At 40.7% G+C, this 17288-nt stretch overlaps 1 long non-coding RNA gene across 1 annotated transcript; it reads left to right on the top strand.

Moving 5' to 3' along the window:
• The first annotated feature begins 14347 nt into the window (after positions 1 to 14347).
• Positions 14348 to 16394, top strand: LOC148073680 (uncharacterized). Its single transcript, XR_015712090.1, has 2 exons — positions 14348 to 14438; positions 14953 to 16394. It is a non-coding gene; the product is annotated as an uncharacterized LOC148073680 (long non-coding RNA).
• The last annotated feature ends 894 nt before the right edge of the window (positions 16395 to 17288 follow it).

A 17288-nucleotide genomic window follows, 5' to 3' on the forward strand; every position in this document is an offset into this window, starting at 1 on the left:
CTATATATTCACTTTATTTACTATATATTCACTATATATTTACTATATATTCACTATATATTTACTTTATATTTATTATATATTTACTATATATTTACTATATATTCACTATATATTCACTATATATTTACTATATATTTATTTACTATATATTCACTATATATTCACTATATATTTACTATATATTTATTTACTATATATTTACTATATATTCACTATATATTTACTATATATTCACTATATATTTACTATATATTTACTATATATTCACTATATATTTACTATATATTCACTATATATATACTATATATTTACTATATATTTACTATATATTTACTATATATTCACTATATATTTACTATATATATATCACTTCTCCTTCTCTAGGTCAACCACCAGACTATTGGTGGAGACTTGTAAAATAATAATAACTAGTAAAACAATTTCCTGGAAGGAGACCTCCTGAGGGATCAATAAAGTTCTACCTAACCTAGTAGGTCTCACTCACAAAATATAGTGTCAGGGTTGAACTTTGACCTCTGGTCGCTTTTAACCACCATCTATCGGACTGATAGAGACGAATTTTTAGATCGGAGTGCAAAGGTCGTTGATGAATCAGTTTATAACCACCTGTCAAATAAACTGAGAAGTAAAAACTTAAATCCGCTATTAGTTAATATTAGTATTAAAAGTTAAAGGAGAGTGTAACATCAGTGTACGCCCTGATCATATCATAAATGATTTTGACTGAGTGCACTCAAGCACCTCCGTTCAAACTGAACGGGTCATCTCAGGTTTTGTTGCACTTTACAACCGTTATTTCCTAACGGGACAGAACAATTCGTACGAATATTTGCTGAGTGGTCATTTGTTAAAAAAAGTCCTTCAATATTTTACAGAATGAAAATCCCATGTTTTAAGTATTATGTAAACCTTTTGAAACCACTACCTAATACAAGGTTATACTCCTTTTTAAAATGTACTAAGTGTGAAATATTAACGCTAACAAGTCAACACAACGTTTTCGGTAGTTTTGAACGGTGTGTGAAAAGCAGCAGTTGGAATCATGCAAGGTAAGGTAAGGTAAAACTTTATTGAAATTGTTTTTTTTTCCAATAGCCAGCAATTTTTCATAAACAATAAAAAATAATAAATAAAAAATAAAATAAGAAGAAGAACATAAAGAGAAAGAACAAGATGACACAATCTAAGGCTAAAGATAAAGACAAAGAACAAAGGTCAAAGAAAAACAACAAAGACAAAGGATACAAAGACTAACATAGAACAGAACATTCAGATACTCTCACTCCACTCCTGCCCCCGAACTCAGAATTGTACAATTTAATAGCCAGAGGAATGAATGAATCCTTGAGTCTATTTGTTTTGCACCTGGGTAGGAGCATTCGTGCACTCATTCTGCTTCTCTGCTCACTGATGACAGTGTTCAGAGGATGACTGTCATCATCCATGATGGACAGTAGTTTGTTCAATGATCTCCTCTCAGCAACTGTCACCAGTGAGTCCAGCTTCATTCCCTTACATTCACAAGTAAACGACGGTTCTTTCAAAATCTTCTTATCCAATCCAGTTAGAACTAGTTCCTAGTCCCTTTATCACCGTTTCTTGGTAAGTTATCTAACATTTTTTCCAGTTATTTTCTGACAAATATATGTAGTGTTGTCGCAGCCCGCCTAGAACGAAGTAACCGTCGGGTTCACCGGCTTAATCGAAAAAAACAGCTTCCTAAGACCCAAAACTGCTGCTTTTCAGTGTCAAAGTTCAGAAATCAGAATCTATGTTATTTATCATGTTTATCAGTTGTTTATTTATTAGCACGTGGTGCTAAAAAAAATGAACGTAAAATAAGCAAGAGTAGAAACTCAAAAACGGAGCAGCTGGTGCCTTAAAAGAGACGGTGAAAGTCGGTGTAAAATGTCTCCATCTAAGTTTGGAATGATCTACTAATATACTGTATTTTTTATATGCAGAGTTTGGAATGAATGAGGATCTCAGGCGTATGGAAGTCGGAGGTGTTTCAAGCCGGGATCTCTACGTCAAACGTGAGTTTTGCAAAAGAGACACTTGTCATCTGATCTCTGCTTGTTTACTGTCTAAACGTTTCTGATAAGCTGGGTTCATATGAAAGTGCCTGAACAGAAAACTCTCTCCGTACAATCATTTGTGGAGCAATAGTAATATTTAGTATATTGAAAGAGCACCCCTTTCTTATTTGTTTATTTATTTTTCATTATTTTATGTTATTTTGTGAGTTTTGTTAATCTGTATCATTCATGTGTGCAGAACAATTATATTTCTATTTTTAGACAGGGACAGTGAGTTAAACTTTAGCATGCACTATGGGCAGCTTTAGGGTCTTTGTGGATCCGTTCGGCTCATTCGAGTCATTCGATGAAGAGCGAGCATGTGCGAAGCAGCCGAGTGAAGTGTTTCTGTGTTTCTGTCTACAGGTGGGTGAATGTACGAGAAAGTTAATAAGAGTGACGCGAATGGTAATAATATGTCAGTGATATGCAGAAAGTGTGATAGTTGTTCGTGTGTTAGACTGACAAGAGGCGTCTGAGTTTATGCATTACCCGTGAGAAGTTATTGTATTTAAATTACAAGTATGTATTGTTTGTGCGCATGTGTGAGAAAGTTGTGAATGGTTATGGTGAGACTGAGAATGGAACGTTTGATAATAAGTGTACATTTAAATATTGGTCAGTTCGGCTCATTCGATGAAGAGCGAGCATGTGCGAAGCAGCCGAGTGAAGTGTTTCTGTCTACAGAGAAATAAAATCATCGAAACCAATGCACGCCTGGAATCTAGTTTATGGTTCTAAATGCGCAACATATTTTGGAGGCACCGCTGGGATGATTATCGCTGCACAGTGAGGAGCACCTGCACTACTTTTGATTGACAGCAGAGGGGGGCGTGGTCACAGCAAACTCAATGGATCTGGAGGAGCTGGCAGAGACGGTGTCTGAGAGACTATGGCTGCTGCAGCTGAACCAGCTCAAAGAGGTTTGTGCTGAGGCTAAAGTCACAAGTGAAACTGTCATGACAAGGCGGGCGTTAATCAGAAAAATAGCAGAATCTATGGACAATGTGATAAATGATGAAGAACAAGATGTTGCAACACAGCATCTTCAGACAATGTTGAAGTTAGTGGAACAAATTACAGAAAACAACGGAAATGATGACAATGAAGAATATTCAGAAAACACTGCGAAATCCAGCCCAGAAGTAGTTGAAGAATTGAGTTTAGGAGAAAAATATTCACAACTTCAGCTAAACAATCAGGATGAAGTTGCGCGGCTTAGTGAAAGAGTAAATAACTCTTCAAGTCAAAATGCAGGTCTACAGAAGGTACCAATTGTTAACCGGCTTCCAGAAGTGACAATTAGGAAAGAGTTTAAGATTTGTGGTCAGATAGCAGAGAAAGGACAAAAGGAGAGACTCGTACACAAACCTGATGCATCAAATTGACAGAGGCCTAAGTAAAGGACACTATGAGACTGAGGTGATCGAAGCAGTGACCAAGTCAATCAACCCTGGTTTGAGTCTGCGAGACATGCTTGAGATAAAAAGTGACATAACTCTCCAACAGTTGAAGACCATACTAAGAGGACATTTTAAAGAGGACAGTTCAACAGATCTTTACCGCCGACTTGTAAATATCACTCATGAAAGCCGTGAGTCCCCTCAAAACTTCCTCTTTCGAGCAATTGAGCTAAAGGAGAGACTGCTACTCGCTTCGAGAGATGTTGGGTCAGATGAACAGTACAGCCCTGAGCTCATTCAGAAGAAATTCTTGAGGTCATTAAGTACTGGACTGTTGAGTGACCACATCAAATTTTAGCTTAAGTCCTATCTTGACGATCAGCAAGTGACAGATGAGATACTTATTGATAAGATGAATGATGCAGTAAGTGTCAGAACGACAATCAAAGCAAAAGAATACAAGTAGCAAAGTTGCAAAAGTCAATGAAATACAGACAGGTATGCAGTTTAATCAGCATGGTCATGGTGTAGCTGAAGCTAGAGTAGGTATTCAAGAACAGTCGGCTGAAGTCGTGAAGCCAAAGAAACCGACCGTTGTCCCTCGTCCAAGAGAGTCAGAGCTTTATGAAACGGAAGAGATTGCTCACATAAGGAAAAGCTTAAGTAACCCCCAAGCACCTAACCGCCCTATCAGAGCAAATACCAGGATGGGATGTAAAGCATGTCAGTAGCAAGGGAAAAGTGATCAGTGTGAACACTGCTTCAAGTGCGGACAGTCGGGGCATTTCTCGAGAGGCTGCAGAGGACCAAAGAGACTGACTGAGAAACCAGACAACATGAAGGTGACAATACAAACAACTGCACCTATACGAGAATCTACTCCAAGCCCAGCTGAACAGGATAGCATGGTGCATAAGTTACTGCATGGGAGAATCAAGCAGCTTGAGGAAGAGTTACAGAAAGGCGAAAGAACTGAACAGATCGTGTGTGCTACCTACAACAGTCATCTCTCTTTACATCGGCAAGCAAAGTTGAGAGCCCTCATTGGTAGGAAGTGCATGGTGGACTGTTCCTTTGAGGGAGTGTCAACGCAAGCATTGTGGGATACAGGCTCGCAGGTCACTATCATAAATGACAGCTGGAGAGAATCCTGCTTTCCACAAATCCAGTTGAGGAGCCTAGATGAACTCCTAAGTGAAGAGGAGACCCTTGTCGGAAAAGCAGCAAACCAGACGGATATCCCCTTTGCAGGCTGGGTGAAGATCAAGTTCAGACTTGGATCAGTCTCAAGCCCACAACCAGAACTCATTGTGCCAGTGCTTGTCTCAAGGGAGCCAGGAATAGCAGACCCACCAATCATCGGCTACAATGTGATTGAGCATTTAGTCCTAAATGGGATGGAGCAGCATCCACAAGTGATACCTGCTGTAGTAAAAGACGCTTTCTGCATTGACTCCAAGAAGGCAAGTGGGTTGATAAGGGTAGTTCAAAGTGGTGTCCTGCATGACAAAGAAGGTCCCCTTTCCACTAAACAGGAAGTTGTTTTTGAACCAGAGGAGGTACCTAAGTGGCCAGAGGGCTTGAACATCTTGGAAGCTGTCATCTGCCTGCAGAAGGGAAGCTGGTCCAAGGTAATGATACCGGTCACTAATGAGAGTAAGCATGCCATTACTCTCAACCCCCGTACAGTGCTGGGACAATTACAAAAAGTTAAAGCAATATATCCAGCAGATGTAAGACCAGCCACAGTGAATGGAAACAAAATCAAAACATCTAGTACAAGTGAGAGCAGAGAAGATACTGTCAGCACTCCTGGAATGCAGCAAAAGTGCAACAGACCAGTGGATAAATGCACACAAGATCTATGGGACCCTCCAGTGGCAGTTGATCACCTGACACCAGACGAGCAGGAAAAGGTGAGACAAATGTTGAGGGAAGAAAGTGCAGCATTTTCTAGAGATGACCAGGATGTGGGCTGTATACCATCTCTGCAGCTAAAAATCAGATTGAGTGACACAACTCCAGTCAGACGCACCTACACCTCTGTACCCAAGCCACTTCACAAGGAGGTAAAGGAGTATCTGGAGGACTTGCTGAACAGAGGATGGATAAAGAAATCCTGGTCCCCATACTCCTCACCTATAGTTTGTGTCCGCAAGAAGGACGGGAGTTTTCGCCTATGTGTGGATTACCGTGAACTGAATCAGAAATCCATTCCCGATCGCCACCCCATTCCCCGAGTGCAGTACATGCTGAATAGCTTGACTGGAAGTGCATGGTTCTCAGTTTTGGACCAGGGCAAGGCCTACCATCAGGGTTTCTTGGAGGAGAGTAGCAGACCACTCACAGCCTTTATAACACCATGGGGTTTGTACGAGTGGGTCAGGATCCCCTTTGGCTTGTCCTCGGCCCCAGCAGAGTTTCAGCGCAGTATGGAGGAGTGCCTCGCAGGTTTGAGAGACGAGACATCGCAACCATATTTGGATAACAATCTTGTCCACAGCAAGACTTTTGAAAACCATCTGAAGGATATGAGAGAAGTCTTACACCGTTATCAGGCACATGGAGTGAAACTTACACCAAAGAAATGTGAAATGTTCAGAGACAAGGTCAAATTTTTGGGAAAGATTGTGTCCAAAGATGGCTATTGCATGGACCCTGCTGAAATTGCAACAGTACAAGCACTCAGACTGTAAACCTGAGACTGTGGGAGACCTGAGGAAAATGCTAGGCTTCCTCTCATACTATCGACAGTATATATCGAACTTCTCAAGGACTGCCAAACCACTTTACAGTTTGTTATGCACAGATAAGACTAAAGAGGGCAATGTTCAAGGATCAAAAGCGAGTAAGGCCAGAGGAAAATGCAAGAAGTCAGATCAGCTACCCTCTCGACAGCCGATCACCTGGACAGAACTACACCAAAAAGTGCTCTGCAAACTGCTTGACTATCTGCTGCATCCACCACTCCTTGGTTATCCAGACTTTGAGAAGCCGTTTGTACTGCATTGTGATGCCTCCCAGGAGGGGCTGGGTGCAGTACTGTACCAGAGACAACAAGGTAAATTGGTCGTCATTGGTTATGGGTCAAGAACACTAACTGCTCCAGAGAAGAATTACCACCTTCACTCAGGGAAGTTAGAGTTCTTAGCAATGAAGTGGGCAATTTGTGAATGGTTTCGTGATTATCTGTACTATGCACCATCTTTTATAGTTTACACAGATAATAATCCTTTAACCTATGTGTTGACCACAGCCAAGCTGAACGCCACCACCCACCGGTGGATTGCAGAGTTAGCAGACTTTAACTTCTCAATCAAATACCGGCCTGGGAAAGTTAATGGAGACGCAGATGGCTTGTCGCGTATGCCGCTTAACATGGAAGAGTATATGCATGCCTGTTCACAAGAGATGGAACCAGAGGTGATCGCCACCGTCACACATGCAGCGTGTACTCATGTAGAGCAGGAACGAGTAATACCCCCAGTGGCAGAAATCTCCACAGAGACACTCAGGAGAGCGCAGGAGGATGATCCGGTCATTGGAAAGGTACTAGAGTATGTCAGAGCAGGGAAGTGGCCTCATCTGGGAGGGAGAGACCGGCGTGATGACATTTCTATACTAGTGCGTGACAAAAACAAGTTGTTTGTCAACGACGAGAGTATCTTGTATAGAAAGTCAGGAGCTCGAGCTCAACTGTTACTGCCAAAATCTCTCCATCAGCTGATCTACCGGGAACTGCATGAGGAAATGGGACACCTCGGGGTAGAGCAGACACTCAGTTTGATCCGTGATCGTTTCTATTGGCCTCGTATGCAAAGAAATGTGGATCATTACGTCACCAAGGTGTGCCCCTGCCTAAAGCAGAAGCGTCCAAACAAGATAACAAGAGCGCCAATGGTTAATGTGGTAACTACATACCCCTTTGAGATGGTCTCAATAGATTTCCTGCACTTGGAAAGCTGCAAAGGAGGATATGAGTATATCTTGGTAGTCATGGATCATTTTACGCGCTTCGCCCAGGCCTATGCTTGTACCAACAAATCAGCTAGGACGGCAGCGGAGAAGATCTTCGGAGACTTTGTGCTCAAGTTTGGATTTCCTACCAAGTTACATCATGATCAGGGCAGAGAGTTCGAAAACAAGTTGTTTTCAAAGTTGGAAGAATACTGCGGTATAAAGGGCTCCAGAACAACACCTTACCATCCAGCTGGGAACGGTCAGGTAGAACGGTTTAATCGGACACTCCTTTCCATGTTGAGAAATCTGACACCAGAAGCCAAATCAGACTGGAAGAGCTCCTTGGCAAAGGTTGTACACGCGTACAATTGTACACGTAGCGAAGCCACGGGATATGCCCCATACTATCACCTGTTCGGCAGAAACCCCCGTCTACCAGTCGACATCATGTTTGGTTTGACACCAAGTGAACAAAGCAAATCTCACTGTGACTATGTCAGTAAGTGGAGGAAACGGATGCAAGAAGCATATGCGTTGGCATCAGAAACAGTCCAGAAGGCACAACAAAGGTCGAAGAAGCAGTATGACCAAAAGATACATGGAGCAGAACTGCAGCCAGGGAGTAGAGTGCTGGTGCGGAACTTCCAAACTCAAACTTAGGTCTTATTGGGAGGATCAAGTCCATGTAGTGACGGAAAGAAAGCACAGATTGAGTCCAGTATACGAGCTAAGACCTGAGACAGGCCCAGGAAAGACTAGAGTGCTGCACAGAAATCTGTTACTGCCCTGCGACTTTTTGCCCATTGACGTAGAGGAACAGAAGGAAAAGGAAGGAAGGAAGGAAAAGGAAGACTAACGTGGACAGACAGAGAAAGAGACAAGTGGAAAAGAGGGAGAGGGACATTGACAGTAGCTCAGAAGATGAAAGCAACTGGAGAGCCATCACCGCACATCCAGCAGAACCATTTAACCTGGTCAGAAGCCAACTCCGAGTGGAAGCAGAGGAATTCCAGCCACAAGCAGCTGACAGAGAAATGGTGCTGGAGGTGGATGAGCAAGAGGCGATAGCTGGTGAAGCAAGTGTGCCGAAATTTGATTCATCATCAGATGAAGCAGACAAGATGGACTCAGAGCCACAGTCACCTCCCACCAGAAAGTATCCTTTGAGACGCAGAAATCCACCTATAACACTCACATACAACACATTAGGTCAACCAATACTGACAAGCAAACACCAGTAATGACTACTGTTAAGAGTTAAAAAGTCACAATTACACATTGATATGTTAAGGTTATAGTTGTAATTAAGTAGTGTTAAAATGTTTAGTAAAAGTTTAGTGATTTTTGATTGTTTCGAGTAGAGTACTAGAGTCCAGACCATTTACACAGAAGTACTACTGACATGTTGGGTACACAGTACATTTGGGTCTGTGGGTTGATGTGGTAGAAATAGGAGCAAAGCCTTTCAGTCCAGGATACATAGCCCGCCTAAGTAGCGGAGTAGCACATCAGATATCACCTGGCCAGTGGTTTCTGTGGCTGACGCATGACATGAAGAGGGAGATGCGTGTTGTGTCAAGACTGTTTCTGTGCAGAGAGTATCCTGAAAGACTGACTCCCATACGAATTGCTGCTACAACTCACCAGTTGAAGACTTGAGACTCTGGGAAATGCAGAATGTCGAGACGACATTTATTTTGGAGGGGAGAGTGTGGAGCAATAGTAATATTTAGCATATTGAAAGAGCACCCCTTTCTTATTTGTTTATTTATTTTTCATTATTTTATGTTATTTTGTGAGTTTTGTTAATTTGTATCATTCATGTGTGCAGAACAATTATATTTCTATTTTTAGACAGGGACAGTGAGTTAAACTTTAGCAGGCACTATGGGCAGCTTTAGGGTCTTTGTGGGTCCGTTCGGCTCATTCGAGTCATTCGATGAAGAGCGAGCATGCGCGAAGCAGCCGAGTGAAGTGTTTCTGTGTTTCTGTCTACAGGTGGGTGAATGTACGAGAAAGTTAATAAGAGTGACGCGAATGGTAATAATATGTCAGTGATATGCAGAAAGTGTGATAGTTGTTCGTGTGTTAGACTGACAAGAGGCGTCTGAGTTTATGCATTACCCGTGAGAAGTTATTGTATTTAAATTAGAAGTATGTATTGTTTGTGTGCATGTGTGAGAAAATTGTGAATGGTTATGGTGAGACTGAGAATGGAACGTTTGATAATAAGTGTAAATTTAAATATTGGTCCGTTCGGCTCATTCGAGTCCTTTGATGAAGAGCGAGCATGTGCGAAGCAGCCGAGTGAAGTGTTTCTGTGTTTCTGTCTACAGAGAAATAAAATCATCGAAACCAATGCACGCCTGGAATCTAGTTTATGGTTCTAAGTGCGCAACACATTGAATTAACTCAATGTGTCTAAAAGTCATACTTTAAAATCCGTGATGTCGGCCACAAGTTAATGTGACGTTTTTATAAAGTGAATCTAGAGCAAATTACTGATGAGATATCATCGTCCACTGTCCTCATTTTTAAAGACGATAAAAGCCTGACGTGTTGCAGACAGGATGGAAGTGTGCGTCATCATGACTCTGCACTGTTGTGTTGCAGTGCTTCATCCCTACAGACACATCCTGGGCCTCTGGCAGCCGGACATTGGCCCCTACGGCGGTCTTCTCAACGTGGTGGTGAGCTATATAGACCCTTCTTTGTACGAGACCGCCTTGACAACGTTCCTGGATTTAACGCCTTGTCAAAATATGTCTCCCGTAGGTGGACGGGCTGTTTATTATTGGATGGATGTATTTGCCCCCTCATGACCCTCGGGTGGAGTATCCCATGAGAAGGCGTCCACTGTTCCGGATCCATTTGTGGGAGAGCAATAAGGCCATTGTGGAGTGCATGTATGGACACATGGGGCCTCACAAAGGAGATATACAGGTACAAAGGCGCTTTAGGGAAAAAACAAAAAAAGCGAATTCCATGAAACAAATGAAAGAGATAAAAATGTACACTGTCTTTGATGGTCAAAAAAATGTTCGAAACACAATTTCTAGTTTTTGTCCAAAGGGGGCGACAAAGTCCTGTTCGTGATAAGCTATGTATTTCTGTCAAATTATACTCATGTTTAAGGACCTCCATGCTCATCACAATTCAGAAATATAGCCATAGAAGGTTGACCACCAAAATATACTTTTTTGGTTAGGTTAGGTATAACTTTATTGATCCCTCAGAAGGTGTCCTTTGGGAAATAGTTTTTTCCAATTAGACACAGCAATACAGCAATTATTCATAAAAATAAAAATAAGAACAAAGAGAAATAAAAAGAAAGAACAAGATGATACAATCTAAGTCTAAAGATAAAGAACATGTCAAATAACAAAGACAAAGGATACAAAGATTAACATAGAACAGAACATCATGATACTTTCGCTCCACTCCTGCCCCCAGACTCAGAATTGTACAATTTAATAGCCCGAGGAATGAATGAGTCCTTGAGTCTATTAGTTTTGCATCTCGGAAGGAGCGTTCGTGTTCCATCTGCTTCTCTTATAAAGTTTATAAAGTGAGCTTAATATTCCTCCCGGGCTTCCTTATTTTCTAGATGGTTATCTTTCTGATCTCTTCCTCTTCTTACCTTCTAACGCAACCAGACCTGTTCTCACATGATAACTGTTTGTGTATCTACATGGTTGTGATGGCAGCACCACATTTTGTCTTTGTCAGGCAATATTGTGGGTGCATCTAGCATTAACGCTTAACATTAAATGTTTAAATCCAAACCACCTGATATTGTTGCTTTTCCTTTTGTTGTCTTTACTATATAAAATGCAAAACATCATTAAAGTTTTAATATTTATACATACAGTATATATATATATATATATATATATATATAGTTCATGACATGAATGTTTACATGACATGAATGTTTATTTAAACCATTTCACAACTTCTCTTCTGGGGGTGATGGTGGTGAATCCTGACCATTTCAAAGGTCATTGCACAGTAGTTTCTATCATTTTGCAACATTTTCAATCCACTGTTTTTTGGCCAGATTTTCTTCTAAAGCTGAATTCTGCATTCACCGAGTTGTGTAATTGGGTCGTCTAATGTGTTTGTTATTTTTAGACGGGGAAGTTGGATGAATTCTCCACCAAATGTAATCAGATTGATCACCACCGAATGCCAGGAGGCAGACAGGAGGTCTGTTAAATGAACCTTCTGATAAAGCTGTGTTTTGTAGTGTCTTCTTGTCTAAGAGTCCTCGCATGTGTGTCTCGTAGGAGTTTCGAACCTGGTTGGAGGAGGAGTATGGGCGGACGCCGGAAGAAATCTACCATGAATACAGTCGGGAGCCGATCCTGATGAAGTTTATGTACACAAGTCAATACGAGTACGTGTGATGAGAACATTCTTTTTGTGGATTGATTTTAAGTTTTTCAAAATGCAACCTTTCTGTTGACATCTGCACTGGAGGTAACTCTTTAATACAAGATAGAAACATTATGACTATTCACAGAAATTGGCGGAACAGATTTTTATAAAGGTTGACCAAGTTTTAGATGAATTAGCATTTAGCTTGTGGCAGAAAACCACAGTTTGTTGTATCTACGTGATGCTTGAGGGGATGGTTTTGTAAAGTATATCTACATTTTCCAAGGAAACATCTTTTCTTAATGGCTCGAACCAGCAGTACAATCTCCTCCTGCACCACTTGACCTAAAGTCCAAATTTTGATGTTCTCAGCCCAGTTGATAATCTGTGAATGTTCTAGACCACATGTTTCAAACTCGATGCTCGCCAAGTCCTTTTATGTGTTCTGCCGAAGTATCAGGTTCATGTTGATATTGTGGAGATACGAGTTCAATTGTTTTACCAGAAAATTTCTAGATGAGTATTTGATGAACGAGAACAAACGGAAATAATCACGATATATCAAGCCTAGTAGTATAAAAGTACAAAACCACAACCAGACACATACTTCCTGGTAAATGTACATTTTGATTTGCCCTTGACTTATACCCCTAATGAATTTTGGGCCCTTTTGTGATTGAGTTTGACATCAAAATGTATTACAACTTTCATATTCAAACAAACCTCCTGGCGTCATTACAGATGGACTACTTGACTAGCTGGTCAAAATGTTTTGGCTGAAATGTAAAAGTGCCTTTTTTTTCCCCCCATCAGCCACTGCTTGACGTACCAGAGAATCTACCTGCCACCGGAATTGCCGTCCTACCTGATGCAGCCGGGCCTCTTCAAAGGAACCTACGGCAGCCACGGACTGGAGATCGTCATGCTCAGCTTTCATAGGACGTCTGCCAGAGCCACCAAGCTCACGGTAAGCATGACAAGTCTTGTAAGCACTCGTCCCTGAGGGTAGAAAATACCTTCCCACACTTGTGGGCTATTATATATGGAGCTCATACTTCACCTTGTGACTTATGACGGACAATAAAAGACTTAATTATAAATAAACTTGTAAATACATAAGTGCATTTATTATTAAATAAATGTGTGAGTAAATGTCAAAATAAATAAATTACTTCTGATTTTATTTTTTGTTGAAAATGTATCAATACGTGAATAAATAAAAGATGCATAAATACATAAATGATTACGAGTTGAAATCACTAAAAACATAAATAACTACATTTATAAAAGAAAAAAGGCAAAATGTGTAAATATTTATAAAGTATATACACAGAAAAGCACAATTCTTCAATTAAATTCTTCATTCTTAAATAAAATCAGTATCATTTGTGTATTTGGGTTTTTTCATATCTATTCACACATTTATTTATTAAATATATATTTATAATATAATATAATATATATTATATTTATTTATACATTTAGTTTTGTATTTATACATTTATTTATTTTACTTATTATGTCATATATTGTCCTACATTAGAATCAGTGATTCAGACTACTCTCTGCACAAGAGCGAGTGTGCATGTCTCACACACACTATTTGACCCCAAAATCTAAATTTAGAAAATTTAATACATTTTAATAAAAAAGTCAAATAAAAAAAACAAACAGTTTTAATAAAATTTAGACAAAACATGTTACGATAATTGAATCTAATCTTCCTCTCCAAGATGAAGTAAGTCCCTCATCATGCCCATGTTTTGAAGGTAATACTTAATAAAGTTCTCCCCTGTCTGAAATCTCAGCGAACAAGAGGTTACGAGAGCGCAGCCCATTATGACCTTTACTCCTCCAGCCAGGGTTGTAATCACACCCCGCTTTGTTTATAAAACGAGTCCCCTGGATTTTCGAGACTTCTGGGATTGATGACACGGGGTAACAAACATTGATGTTTGACCAATCACAGCAAAGTTGGTGTGGTTGTAGAAAACGGATTTCATCTCCAGAAAGTGTTTCCAGTGGGCGGGGCTTAATCAGATTTTCTAACGTAAATATTTCAATGAAAAGAGAGTTTTGTACAAACGGACACATACTGATGATACAATAGAGGTCTGAGATCATTTGAAGACACACTTAAATCAACACATTAGTTGCTCTTAAAGCACAGAATAAATATTTATTTTTTATAAAATGATTATTATTATTTCCATTGCGACCCCACTGGCCCCGCAGGGCAACTCACTCTGGATGTCGACCTGAGTCGACCGGTGATTCTACCGGACCTGGAGCGCCAGCGGAACATAGAGGAGCTCTCACAACTGGTGTTGGGGATCCACGAGCAGGTCCAGAGGGAGTCGGAACAGCAGAACCAGAACCCGGCTCCTCCCCCGGCAGCGCCCGCCGAGGAGAGGGAGGGTGATGCTGCGAGCGCAGCAGAGGAGATGGAGGAAGAACACCTCGGCGGGGCCTGTTCAGACGGCTGCCAGCTGGGACCCGGTACCAGCACCGAGGCTACGGACTCTCAGCCGTTTGTCCTGCCGCTCGGAGTGATGGCTCGTAATGAGGTTTACCCTCGGACCTGTCAAAAATGGTGAGTCATGGTGAACTTCTCCTTTTCTAGGTGTTATACAGTACATACAGTTAGAGAGGTTAAAAAAGTTTCAAGGCACGAAAAACAGCTACAGAGTCTTGTGCTGTGTTAAAAGCGAAGAAGAGATTTTAAAAAGCACTTACAATTTAAAATGAAATCTATAATAGATTTTATTGCACTTTGTCAAATGTGAGAAATATTTTCTAACTGATGAAAAAGATGCTTTAAAGTGTTTTGATTTTTACTTTTAGCAACCCATAGCTACAGGACAAATGTAAGCATTAATAGTTATTGTAGTTCGCTGCTCAACTCTGTAGGTTTAAAACTTGATGCCGTTTGAGTGCATCTGTTCTTCATCATCAACATTCCAATTACATTTTTAAATGGTTTTTGAGATATTTTGAGAACGGACGATTAAATGTCAACATGAACCATAACCTCTTTGGTAAATATCAGCATTTCATGTTAAGAAAAATCATCTTATAATTTATTCCGTCCCTCGTCTCATTTCCAGCTTCTATGGTACGGCCTGACCGTTGGACTCGGCGTCACGAAGGCTCCCAAACATGGAGCGGTTTGAGGCCATGCTGTGCAACATGCAGTCCTGGAGGTTTTGATGGACGCAGCAGCAGAATGGTACAACCGATCGATCCGTGGACTTCAATCTCTAGAGATTTCTTTGGAGGCTTTTAAACTGTTCCAGAAAAACAGTTGTATCACTCATCCCCCTCACACTCGCGCTGATGTACCCATGCGAGCACTCACTTGGAATGACTCTTCCAGTGCCAATGACAACAGGTCACTTTTTATTTATTTTATTTATTAACCACTAATCATAGATCATACTGTATTGTGCCTCAAAATCACATCCTAACCCAGACATGGGCAAACTATGGCCCATTAGGCTTTTTAATCCGGCCCGCCGAACTTGTCCAAATTATAGTAAAAACCTCCTTCATTTTCCCCTTTCCCTGCAATTCCCACGTTCCCCAATAGATGGCGCCATGGCACCAGGACCTACTTTACCACTCTCGCTGGTTAAGTTTGGGGAAAGTGTTTCAACGAGTCTGGGAGCTCAAAGAGGAGATTCGCTCATTTTTGGAGTTAATGGGGAAATCCGACGAATTCCCCGAGCTGAGCGACACAAACTGGCTTTGTGACTTTGCGTTTGCTGTGGACATATTTTCACACATCAATGAGCTGAACGTGAAGCTACAGGGGAAAGATCAGTTTGTGCACGACATGTACACAAATGTGAGAGCCTTCAAATCCAAGCTGGTTTTATTCTCCAGGCAAATGTCAAACAAATCTTTCGCACATTTTCCCACACTAGCCGTGCAGAAAGAGGCCGCCCGAAATGCGAAGAAATACTGCTGTTTGGCTCGACCTACGTGTGTGAGCAGACGTTTAGCGTCATGAAAATCAACAAAGCCCATCACAGATCCAAGTTAACAGACCAACACCTCAGATCTGTCCTGAGAATTGCCACAACAAAACTCATTCCAGACTTTGATGCACTGGCAAAAAAGGGAGACCAACAACACTGTTCCCACTGAAATTGGTGAGTTTTTCTGCTGTTATGAAAAAATGCATGTGGAAAGTTTGGAAGTGCGTCTTTTAATTAAGAGTAATGCGCATTTACGCACAGCAGCGGTACAGTAGCTTAATTAACACGCCGCACATCGCTCTTAATTTCAATTTCAATTATCAGCTGCAGGTAGGATATTTAATACAGCCTATGTCTGTGTGCTTGGCAAAGATACACGTGTACTGTTTGCGCGTGAAGGTGAGGGCGTCCGTGGCGAGTTTGTAAAGCGCGCGGTCAGGACAATCCATCCATGATTTTGCGGGGTTTAACACAAGTAGATATTATTGAGCTTAAGTATATCGTTGTGTAATAATATGTTTTGAATGTTGTAAGTGATTCCATTTTTCAATAAATGTTGATTTCTTTAACTTTGCACCTTCGATTGAAACTTATTAAAAACAGATGCAATCTTGATAAATCAAAGTGCGTATGCTATTTTAATCTATTTACATTTCCTCCTCCCAGTATCATGCAAAATAGTATGTAAACGCCATATCTTACATATTCCTTGAGACAAACTTATTAACTGATAAGGGCTATTTTTCACATTTGAAAGACAGTTAATAAATTGGGTTGTAGTGTTCTTACTGTGCTATGAGGTTTGCACACACTACATGTAATGCTTTAGTATATCCGGCCCAAACACTCCATCCAAATGCTCCTGGCCCGGCCCCTCTGTCAAATTTTAGAACCTATTGTGGCCCGCGAGTAAAAAAAGTTTGCCCACCCCTGTCCTAGTTAAATAAAAGACAATTCCCATTTATTTACTTTAAATCAAAATTTTCATACAAGGCACTTGTATAATAAAAGATAACACATGAACGTACCACTTTATTATTTTGAAACAAAAAGATTTAAATACAAGAGATTTTATATCATTATTGATTTGAGAGTTCATTGTTTTTTGCTTTCTGACGCAAGAGAAAGAATTCAGAGGCGTCTAAATGATTCACTGTAGTCAGTAGTTTCTCAACGTCGTTTTTGTAGAACTAATCATTCAGGACGGGCGTACTGTGTGGGACACGGAGAGCCAAGTGGTTAGTTTTAACCCACTCCCTCCACCACTAACCGAAACAAACTGTTTCCACTTGGCAGTGGTTCAATTTTAATGTGTTTGTCTAGGACTAAGTCTTGGACTCGGCACTAGATACGTCTCCTCAAAGAGAAGGTAAACAATCTGTTAGTTTGCATGATTAGCAACATCGAGTATTTAAACGATGAATCCCAAATATATAAGCCGACTAAAAAAACCTATGCTCAGG

The sequence above is a fragment of the Callionymus lyra genome, chromosome 8 (genome assembly GCF_982586985.1).
Source record: "Callionymus lyra chromosome 8, fCalLyr1.hap1.1, whole genome shotgun sequence".
Lineage (NCBI taxonomy): Eukaryota > Metazoa > Chordata > Actinopteri > Syngnathiformes > Callionymidae > Callionymus > Callionymus lyra.